At 37.3% G+C, this 12318-nt stretch overlaps 1 pseudogene; it reads left to right on the plus strand.

The window, feature by feature from the left end:
• The first annotated feature begins 271 nt into the window (after positions 1–271).
• Positions 272–6258, plus strand: LOC141277803 (protein tyrosine phosphatase type IVA 3 pseudogene; annotated as a pseudogene).
• Positions 6259–12318: the final 6060 nt, after the last annotated feature.

Here is a 12318-nt window from a genome sequence, read left to right on the forward strand (position 1 = left end):
CCTCACTGGTAAACAATAGGTCCCTAAGAATCTTAGGAGTGTTTTCCCATAGAAACCTCGCAGGGAACTCAAGGTAGAAAAGTGTTTATCTTGAAAAGATTTGTGGGTTTGATCTCTGTCTAAAAGAATCAGTTATAAGTTGCTACACAGAAAGCCCATATCATTTTTAATGTAATTGTGTTAGTGTGGACAGAATGGGACAAAGACAACGCAAAATGCAAAAGAGCATTTGGATCTTTGAGTCTCTACAGGCAGGAGACAATCTGAGAAAATGACTCAGTTGCATACACAGCCTCCTTTTTATGGGAAAGGAAGGATAACTCAAGTGGCGGAACAAGGATCCAATAAGATGGAACCAAGAACTCTGAAGAATCAGTCCCAGGTTGCAGAACTGGCTCCTAATCAAGGAACTGCAAACGTGTCTGACTGGGTTTCAAAATTGCTGTGTATCAGTGAACTTTGTGCCTCCCATTTCCACCTCCCCTTTCCTTTTGAATAGTTGTGTCTATAGCACTTATCCTATGCCTACCCCACCAGTGTATATTGGATGTATAGGAGGAAAATAACTTTTCATTTTAATTCACACATCTTAAAATTGAGAGAAACCACACCTGAGGAGATGCATCCAAGGAAACTAATCCAGGGACCCGCGTGCCCTTCTGTAATGAGGTCTTGGGCCTCAGCCCTGAGCCTGAGGCTGCAATGAGATCAAACTTGTGGAGGCTATCAGGAGAGGGTGACTGTATTTTGAAAGTGGAAATAACGCAAATAATTTTGGACCAAAGTGCAAATTGTGGAGGTTTAAGAATATGACCCCATATTATTTGGCACTCCATTATTGCAAAATGGCTATATTCCCTGTGTTGTACAATATATCCTAGTAGCGTATCTATTTTATACATAGTAGTTTATACCTTTTAGTCCCCTAATCCTAACTTGCCCCTTCCCCCTTCCCTCTCCCCACTGGTAACCACTAGTTTGTTCTCTATATCTGTGAGTCTGTTTCTTTTTTGTTATACTCACTACCTTGTTTCATTTTTTGGATTTCACATATAAGTGATATCATACAGTATTTGTCTTTCTCTGTCTGACTTATTTTACTTAGCAAAATACCCCCAAGTCCATCCATGTTGTTGCAAATGGCAAAATTTCATTCTTTTCATGGCTGAGTAGTATTTTATCATGCATGTGTGTTCGGGGGACATCTTCTTTATCCAATCATCTGTTGATGGGCACTTAGGTTGCTTCCATATCTTGTCAATTGTAAATAATACTACTATGAACATTGGGGTGCATGTATCTATTTGAATTAGTGTTTTTGAGGTTTATTGAGTATATACCCAGGAGAGGAATTGCTGAGTCATATGGTAGTTCTACTTTTAGTTTTTTGAGAAACCACCATACTGTTTTTCATAGTGGCTGCACTTCCCACCAACAGTGTACTAGGGTTTCCTCTTTTCCATATACTCACCAACATTTGTTATTTGTGTTCTTGTTGATCATAGCCATTCTGACAGGTGTGAGTTGATATCTCATTGTGGTATTAATGTGCATTTGTCTGATCAGTAACAGTGTTGAGCATCTTTTCATGTGCCTGTTGTCCATCTGTATGCCTTGCTTGGGAAAATGTCTATTTAGGTCTCTGTGCATTTCTTTTTTTTTTAAGATTTTTTTTTGATGTGGACCATTTTTAAAGTTTTTATTGAATTTGTTACAGTATTGCTTCTGTTTTATGTTTTGGTTTTTTGGCCACGAGGCATGTGGAAACTTAGCTCCCCGAATAGGGATTGAACCCGCACCCCCTGCATTGGAAGATGAAGTCTTAAACATTGGACTGCAAGGAAGTCCCCCATTCTTAATCAGGTTTTTTTGTGTGTGTGTTGAGTCATATTAACTGTTTAGATAGTTTGGCTATTAACCCCTTATCGGTCATATCATTTGCAAATATTTTCTCCCATTCAGTAGGTTGTCTTTTCATTTTGTTGATGGTGTCCTTTGATGTGCAAAAGCTTTTAAGTTTAATCAGATCCCATTTGTTTATTTTTGTTTTTATTTCCTTTGCTTTAGTAGATAGGTCCAAAAAATATTGCTATAATTTTTGTAAGAGTGTTCTGCCTATGTTTCCTTTTGGGAGTTTTATGGTTTCTGCTTTTATATTTAGATCTTTAATCCATTTTGAGTTTATTTTTGTATATGGTGTTAGATAATGATCTAATCTCATTCTTTTACATGTATCTGTCCAGTTTTCCCAGCACTGCTTATTGAAGAGACTGTCTTTTCTTCATTGTATATTCTTGCCTTTTTTGACATAGTTTAACTGACCATAAGTGCATGGGTTTATTTCTGGGCGGTCTCTTCTTTTCCAGTGATCTATGTATCTGTTTTTGTGTTAGTACCATACTGTTTTGATTACTGTAGCTTTGTAGTACAGTCTGAAGTCAAGGAGCATGATTCCTCTAGCTCTGTTCTTCTTTCTCAATATCGTTTTAGCCATTTGAGGTCCTTTGTGTTTCCATACAAATTTTTAAATTAGTTTTCCTAGTTCTGTGAAAAATGCCCTTGGTATTTTGATAGGGATAATAAGAGCTCATTTAATTAAGAGACTACCAATTATATTGTACATATCTTAAATTAGAAATGCTAATTATTATCCAATTATTTTTATTTATCATACATTGCTCGCTAAAACTCTTTTAACGTGATTCTGTAAATCCTTTTTGTATCTGTAGAAATATACAAATCAGAGGTATATTTTAAAAATTTGTTATTAATATTTTTTATTGGAGTATAGTTGATTTACAATGTTGTGTTAGTTTCTGCTATACAGCAAAGTAAGTCAGTTATACATACACATATATCCACTCTTTTTTAGATTCTATTTCCATATAGGTCATTACATAGATATATTTTAATGTATGTAGTTCTCCATGCAAATACTTAGCATATTTCTTTCTGACTTCCTCATTTGGATACATTAATGACTGACTCAGGTTACAGGAATCAGAGATAGTAATTTAGTGGTTGTTAATGGAAAAGCCATTAAAATATTTACAAGTTGTATCCCAATAGAAATGTTCTGAATTTCAAGTATACTAGAACTGAAATCCTGGTAAATGAGAGATAGTCATACAGAAGTTTGTTTGTTACATGAGCTAGAATTTTGCAAAAGAGAAATCCAAAGTTACAAAGGGATTGATGAATCATGTCTAATAAAGTTTCAAAAGTTTATCTCTATAAATTGTGAAAACTAGGATCCCTAAACCTCAATAGTGTTGAACAGCCCATATCTATCCACCCTTTCCCCTGACCAAAAGAGGGGATAGATATGAGATGGGTGTCTCAGAGGCATGCAGGGATGAAAGGAGATGCAGCTCTGGAGGGGTTGTGGGGTGGCTAAACTCTCCCTGGAGAAGTGGGATATATATGCTTTCAGGCTAATATGGTACAGTAAATGTGTTTCTTAAAATGTATCTGCCCCATTTTGAAATGATGTGATAGCAGGTAATGTTGGTCTGTCTCCTTGAGGGACAAATAGGAAGAGGCAAGAGAAAAACACTCCTGATGGTGCTACTTCATCAGGGACTCTAAAGAGTCAGTGTGTGGAATGTAACAGAAAAGTGTCAGCATAGCAGTGAGAAGAGTAATGTGGTTGGTGGGTGCAGTCCAGAGAACTAGGGTAAGTGTGATGTTTGTGAGGTTAGCATGAAACTGTGGGAAAAAGGAGGATTACTGAAATCCTTCCCACCTCAGCAGAGAGTATCTGGATTGGGATGAGAGGAGGAGGAGGGAATAGGGAATACTTATATCCCCCTGACTTTCTTGTTGGTTTAGGAAACTCTATGACACTAACACATAGAGAAAATAAGTGTTTTTCCTTCTTCCTGTCTTAACTGCACTAGAGGAATGGATAGAAAGCCCATGGGAAAAACAAAGGGAAAAGCTTGGGAAACCACCCACCCAGATCACGAGTCCTTTAACATCAAAATTCACAGTTATCCCTTACCAATGTAACTGAAAGTTAGTGAGGAGACTTGCTTTCCTGTTTGATGAGTAGTTATTTTAAGTTCCCCTTATTCTTTTTTTCTATTATTCTACTGTGCCTTAGATGTATATAGCAATTTATGTCCACAGAGCTCAAAATATTATATGAGTTATCTCATTTATCTTCAATCCCTGGAATTTTATACCCATGTGAAATTTTCCTAGTCAGATTCTATAAATTCAAAGGTATAAATTTGGGTACATTTTACCCAGGGGGTTTTAGATGTTGAGAACTGTCAGGGGCTATTTTTAGACTAGAAGGAATGCAGCATTTCTAAAAATAAGGATTCCATCGACTAGAGCCCTGTGCATTGCTGAAAGCAGCCTTTTGAGCAGAATCATCAGCAGGAATTCGATAATCCACTGACCCTGTCTCTTGGGAATTGGTAAGTGAGGCAGTTGGCTCCAAAGTTAAAGGCATATTCTGCCCTATATTTTTGTACTGATGGTACAAAGAAATGGATATATCAATTTTAGGATGGCCTCTAAAGCTAGCTATATACTACAATTGGATTCCATTTAGCAAGAAGGAAGCTAAATATGTTAGAAAGTTTGGACCTTCATGAGAATCCATGCTTTAACTCTTACCAGCCCTTTTTAGAAAGAGACAGAAGTATGAAATCATGCATCTTAGAGTTATGCCAAGGGACTTGAATTGCTAGAGCACAGGGCGAATGTGGTGAGGATGAGTGGTAATTGAAGACGGAGAGGTAAGGCTGTGGCCAGACAATATATGGCGTGATGAAAATTCTGGATTTTATTCTGAAACAAAGGAAGTTAGCGGAGAGTTTTCAGCCAGGAAGTTCTGGTCTACCGGTTGGAAACAGAGACTAGAGTAATCCTGAGAAACAGCTAAGAGACATTTCTGCCCAGCCCCATGTACATCCTTACATTTCTCCATGCAAAACACACATAAACATCCTGCCTCTATCCATTAAGTCTCTTGGCTAAATAGGTTCAGTTCATAAATTTTTTCATTAATGTGCTTTTGAATTCCCTCATTTCCCAGCTTTCCCTTCTTTGAATAAAAGTTAATCTTTGGGCCTCAGCATGCATGTTGGCTCCCTCTGCTGTGGGCCAACTTAGCACCAGGCTCTCCTCGGGGCCTCTCACTGCATGGTAGAAGGTGATGCCCCACCACCACCTGTGTCCCTACCACCTACGGTCCAGCTGTATGATTAGACCACAGCCTTTAATGAGTATTCCTTTCTTGCCCACATTTATGGAGTTTCTGACGGCCAGTGGAGATTCTTCCAGGCACAGCATGGCCTCTCTGGAGACAAGTGAAATATAGAAATTCATCACTATTTCACCAAGAAGCCCCCATAAGAGCATTTAACCTGGACACAGAGTGTTGAATTGAAATCTGCAGAATATTTGCAATGAGTTCTGACCTAGATGGGATAAAACTCAGTGTACTTCCTATCCACTGCCTCAGTATTACTGGATTGAAAGATTTCTGCTTCTTGTTAGGAAGTTCACTTCATTTCCTATTACTTCCAGCTTCACACTCAAAGCACTGAGAATTTCAAGTGGAGTATATTAAAATAGACCAGTTTCTTTATGTCATTTCTTTATTCAATTTAAAAAAATTTTTTCATAACCTTATTGGATGTTTTTAACTAAATTAACATAGCTTGAATAAACCTTCCAGATCCTGTGGAAGTCTCATACAAGAACATGAGATTTCCCATTACATTCAGTCTAACGAATGCAACCTTAAACATTTTATGGAGAAATTTAAGAAGTAAGGAGTTATCACAACAGGATAGCACTGCCCTTGTGAAGAAAGAAGGTATCCATGTTCACAAGTGGCCTTTTGATGACGGTGTCCCACCATCCAGCCAGATTGTTGATGACTGGTTAAGTCTTGTAAAAAGTTAAGTTTTGTGAAAAACATGGTTGCTGTGTTGCTACTGAGTTGCAGCTCTTAGCAGAGCTCCAGTGTTTGTCGTCCTGGTATTAACAGAAGGTGGAATGAAATATGAAGATGCAGTGCAATTCATAAGACAAAAGTAGTGTGGAGCTTTTAACAGCAAGGAACTTTTGTATATGAAGAAATATTATGCTAAAATATGGATGTGCTTCAAAACTCCAATGACCTTAGAAACAACTATTATAGTCAACAAAACCAGGATGCCTGTTGCTGTTGCCTTAGAAGTGGAACTTGAGACAGGTCCTAATTTGACGTCCATACTAGCCAACATGGTGGCTTAGTGAGCAAGTCTAATGAAGCTTCCATAGCAGGCTGAAAAGTAGTTTTACCAGATCGCAAGCTTGGCATAATTATAATCTCTATGTTTCAGTTACAGTCAACCTATTTGGATGCTTAACGAAAGGTTCTCATTGTTCAGCATTTAAAATGTACTTATTTTTTGTACCAATGGAATGTTCCTTTCCTGAAATCATGCAGAATTATGTGGTCTTTAAATTGATTCTCATGCCAGAATCTTATCAAAGTATAAAAAAATTAGGGATATCAGGTGCCAAAATATCCAACGCAATACTTGTATATTTTTAGTATCACGCAAACATTCTAGTACTTATGTGGTTCATTTCTTCAGTCATTTCAAACACTGAAAGTAGGGCCTATATGGTTATTTGCCTGCTCAATTTATGTTTACATCTCCCATATTTGTACCAGTCCACATCAGGTTCATACAACCATTGGTATTTACTGAATTTTTACCAAATCTTATGTTGATTATTTAACACCTTCATATGCATCTCCTTTTATGTTCTTTTTTTTATATATAAATTTCTTTCTTTCTTTCTTGATTTATTTTTGGCTGCATTTGGTCTTTGTTGCTGCGCACGGGCTTTCTCTAGTTGTAGTGAGCGGGGGCTACTCTTCATTGTGGTGCATGGGCTTCTCATTGCAGTGGCTTCTCTTTGTTGCAGAACACGGGCTCTAGGCGTGTGGGCTTCAGTAGTTGTGGCAGGCAGGCTCCGTAGTTGTGGCTCACGGGCTCTAGAGTGCAAGCTCAGTAGTTGTGGCACACAGGCTTAGTTGCTTCGTGGCATGTAGGATCTTACTGGACCAGGGATTGAACCCGCGTCCCCTGCCTTGGCAGGCGGATTCTTAACCACTGCACCACCAGGGAAGTCCTCCTTTTATGTTCTTATGGAAAATCTCCATTTTGAAAATACATTGTACAGAAGCACATGTTTTTAATGACTCCAGATAAAAAAACCTTACAGCTTATGTTTGTACTTTATGGCACAACTTAACAGGGAGAGTCTGAAAAAATCAGTGGGAGGGGATATTAAATATTTTTCATAAAATGTTGCCTTTGTCTTGTATGGAACATGTAGGATATATCCTTTAATTTAGTGAATATTTTTAAAGGGTAGGGTGCTTTATCATGCTTAAAATAATTTTCAATTATCAAATTTCTGAAATTCTTATAATTTTCTCATGAACACTGGAAGTTGCTCACCAACTATTATTCTTCTTTGAAGTGTTACTTTTTTCCCTTCTCTTGCCAATGTCTCTTGCAAAACAAAGTGGGTTTCTGCTAATGAATTGAGTAGACATCTAATAATTTATATCTTTTGCATTGTGCAACCAAATATTTGGATACTTGGTCATTGTTTTTTTTTTTTTTTGTTAACTGATAAGATTATGATGTATATTAATGTTATTTCAACCATATATTTATACTGTCTGGGAAAGTGTGGTTAGAGTTCTGTGGAAGATATCATTTGTCAGTGTTCAGCAGCTTGTAAAAACCCTAGTGTAAGAGCTGAAACATCTAAATAAATAATAACATACAAAATCTAAAATAAAATAAAATCTAAAGAGAGCTACTCTTTGCACCTTATTACAGTGAAGCACCCAAGTTTATTCAAGAATTTTATTTTAACCTCTCATCCAGGGCTTGAGCCCCATGGACACGTCCTCTCTAAGGCAAATGTTTTTGATCTCCTTTTTCCTATTACAACTTCCTATCATGTCTCTTATACTCTAAGTGCTCAGCTCTCTGATACTGATAGAATAATCCTTTCTAAGGTTTCAAATTCTTGTTTTCTTTCTGTGTTTCCTTTTAGATAGTTTCTTTTGTTATGTCTTCAAGTTTACTAATCTTTCTTTCTGTAATGTCTAATCTGTTTTTAATCTACCCCATGTACTTTTTATTACATGCATTGTAGTTTTCATCTATACAAATTTGATTTGCAGCTTCTTCCATGCCTCAATATCTAGAATGCAGTTAAAATAACTGTTTTAGGGCTTCCCTGGTGGCGCAGTGGTTGAGAGTCCGCCTGCCGATGCAGGGGACGTGGGTTCGTGCCCCGGTCAGGTAGGATCCCACATGCCGCGGAGCGGCTGGGCCCATGAGCCATGGCCGCTGAGCCTGCACGTCCGGAGCCTGTGCTCCGCAACGGGAGAGGCCACAACAGTGAGAGGCCCATGTACCGCAAAATAAATAAATAAATAAAAATAAATAACTGTTTTAATATCTTTATCTGCCAATTTTAGTAATTATATTGGTTCTGGATCTGTTTTGCTATTTTTCTCCTCATTATTGGTATTTATATGTTTTTTCCCATGCCTGGTATTTTTGATTGGATATCATTTATTGGGAATTTTGCCTCAGTGAGTATTGCATATTTTTGTGTCCCTATAAGTTTTCTTGAGCTTTGTTTTGGGATGTAGTTAATTTATTGGTAACACTTTGATTGTTTTAGGTTCTCTTTTTAAGACTTATTAGGTTGCAACCACAGCATTGTTTAGTCTAGGGCTAACTAGTCCCCAATACTGAAGCAAGATCTTCTGACTCCTTTACCTAATACTCTGTGAAGTGAGATATTTTCCAACCTGGAAGATGGGAACAGGCATTATTCATGGTCCTATATGAGTGACACATTCTGTTCCCTCTAATTCTTTCAGTTAGCTCTTTTCCCAGCCTCAGGTAATTCCCTCCCATGCACATGCATATTTTAATTAAGACTCTAGGTTGAAAAAACTGAAGACTGACCTTATGGAGATTTTTGGAGTTCCTTCTCTGTGCTGCTGTCCCTATTTGTTCATTTTGTGAACTGTAGTATCTTTAGTTTCCTGGATTCTTAGCTCCATTTCAATTTGAGTTGTATAGGTAAAGTGACCAACTGTCCTAGTTATCCCAGAATTTGGGTGGAAGATCATGGGATGCAGAACTTTCACGTTTAAAATTGGGAAAATCTTAGGCAAATTGGAACAAGTTTGTCACCCTCTGCCCTGTTTTCCTCCCTGTGGTGTTACAGCCTGGAAACTCTCTCAAAATAATAAAATGGAGAACCTATGGGATAACCTCTTTGTTCCAGTGTCTTGGGGGTCACTGTCCTGCATTGCCTGAAATCCAGGGTCTTAAAAACCGTTGTCCCATATTTTGTCTGTTTATTTTTTTCTCTTTTGATTGTTTCAAATGGGATGGTAAATCTTCCATTTTGGCTGGAACTGAAACTCATTCTCTCTTGATTTCAGTCTATCAGGTTTTCTTCACCATCTCTCCCCTGAAAGTGCCCTAATTGGAAGTCACCAATGGGCTGGATGCTGCAAAAGTACAATGATCAGTTTTCAGGTTCATTTTACTCAACCAATCAACTGTAGTTAACACTCGGATACTAATTTTCTTTGAAACAACTTTTTCAGTTCGCTACCAGGATAAAATTATCTTGGTTTTCCTTTAACAAGTTACTCCTTCTTAGTCTCCTTTGCTGAATCATCCTTATGTCCCCAACGTCTAAATGTTTTAGTGCCCTGGGGCTTAGTCCTAGGACATCTCCCTGTTTCCCTCTACATTCATTCTCCAGGTGATCTTATCAAGTCTCAAGTTTTATATATCTTTAAACACAAACTCCTAATTTATATCTCTAGCTTTCCAAAGTTGTGTACTTAAGGGCCTACTCAAAATTTACACATGGAGGGATGTCCCTGGTGGTGCAGTGGTTAAGAATCAGCCTGCCAATGCAGGGGACACGGGTTCAAGCCCTGGTCTGGGAAGATCCCACATGCCGCGAAGCAACTAAGTCCGTGTGCCAAAACTATTAAACCTGCACTCCGGAGCTCACATGCCACAACTACTGAAGCCTGCGTGCCTAGAGCCCGTGCTCCACAACAAGAGAAGCCACCGCAATGAGAAGCCTGTGCACCACAGTGAAGAGTAGCCCCTGCTGGCCACAACTAGAGAAAACCTGGACTCAGCAATGAAGACCCAACACAGCCAAAAATAAATAAATAAATAAATTTAACAAAAGAAGGAAATGATGACAGAGGACATGAGTGCCTTTAAAAAATAATTTACCCATGGAGAAGGTATCTCAAACTTAATATTTTCAAAACTGAACTCTTAATTCCCCCCAGTCCCTGAACCTATTACTTTCAGATCCATCTTATTCTTAGTAAATGGCAACTCTGTTCTTCTGATTGCTTAGGCCAAAGTCTTGCCATCATCTTTGACTACTTTTTCACACTTCTAATCCATCAGCAAATCTAGGCAGTTTTGTCTTCTCACTATCTTTACCTGTTTACATCCTATCCAAGTCATCATCCTCTCTCACTTGCATTATTGCAAGAGCCCCTAGCTAGTCTCTCTGCTCACACACCTGTGTGTATTTTTCATGTGGCTTCCAAATTATTAATTTCAAATTGTGAACTGAATTGTGTTACTCTGCTTAAAATGCTGCAGTGCCTGCCATATCACTCATATTAAGATGTAGTCTTTACTTTGACCTTCATGGAACTTTATGCCCTAACCAGATATTATAAGGACGACCACCCTTCCTTTTTCTCTACTCCATCTACAATGACCTCCATATTTTCTTCAAATATGTAAAGCATATTCCTGCCTTCAGATCTTTGACCACTGTGACTTACTCTTACTGGAGTGCCTCCCCTGAGATGGGTGATTCACTCCATTATTTCCTCCAGATCTTGGCTCAAATGTCACCTTATCAGAGGGTCTTCCCTGATCATCTAATATGAAAGCACATTCTCTAACACAGTCCCCACCATCTCCCTTAATTATTTTCTTATATTTTTCTTCATAGTACATATTACTGTCTGACATGCTTCTTGCACTGGGTTATTCCAAGAGAAGAGGGATGTTGTTTGCAGAGACATGCCTAGTACCGGCACACAATGGATACTCAATAGGTATATATTAGGTGAATAAATGAGTGAGTGAAACTCTGTAGTTATGGACATTTGTTATTTAGGACATTAAACAACGTAGCTGATTTAAAGTGAGCACCGATTACAGGTAACTTTTCAGGTTGAATGTAGCAACATTCTTCAGAGGCTCTCTCAGGTATGCTTGTAAGACATCAGTTAAGCCTTATATGTATATGTCTTTTATTTTTTATTGGAACATCATAGGATATAAATCAATTCAAAGAATCATCATACATAAAGACTTTCTTCTCATAATTTTAAGGAAAGGAAAAAGCTTCTTTCAGATGAATAAAGTTTGAACTTTAAGTTTCCAGGGGGTGAAAAAGATATTATTTACAGCTATTTTCTAATGTTTTGATTAGAGCAAAATGGTCCAATTCCTTCCAAAAGCATTACTCACCTGGACACATGATGACAGTATTTCAGTGACACAAAAATCATACATTTTCCTCATTCAGTTTCAAGCAGAAAATGAAGTTTCACTTTTTCAGAAAAAACAGCCCCATAAACCTGATTCCATTCCTTTTATTTCCAAAAATATTCTTTCAATTTAGGTCTTACAGTTTATGAAACATTGTTTAAATATTTTTTATTATTTTTTGGTTAATGAAAATCTTCCTCCTCAATTTTAGCAATAGAATTTTTTACCAAGACAGTATTTTACAATATTTTAACAATTGTTCTCTGGACCAGGAATTATATGGTTTCTTCTGTTGTAATGGGTGATTTTTGCTGCATCTCACATAGAGGTGGTCTCAGTAACAGTGATTATAAGGGACGACAGGTTCAACTACCTACTTACATACACTTTCACATCTACAGGAGAATTTTCAGAGTAAAATATATTTTTGCCTTTTATATAAGTATTTATAGATATGCCTACTCTTTTGTAGAAAAATGTATATGGTATATTTCAAAGTCATAGAAGGAGATAATAATATTACAGCATATATATATATATATTTGACTAAGAAGCTGATTAAAATAAAAATTTAGTTCATTGTAAGGAATCATCATAATCTCATAATTATAAGTAAAGGTCACTTTAATATGGAATTATTTTACTTTTAGAAACCCTATTCTTATCTAACATTTCATTTTCTCTCCATCTAAATCTTGTAAGG

This window comes from Tursiops truncatus, chromosome 2 (genome assembly GCF_011762595.2).
Source record: "Tursiops truncatus isolate mTurTru1 chromosome 2, mTurTru1.mat.Y, whole genome shotgun sequence".
NCBI classification, from domain to species: Eukaryota; Metazoa; Chordata; class Mammalia; order Artiodactyla; family Delphinidae; genus Tursiops; species Tursiops truncatus.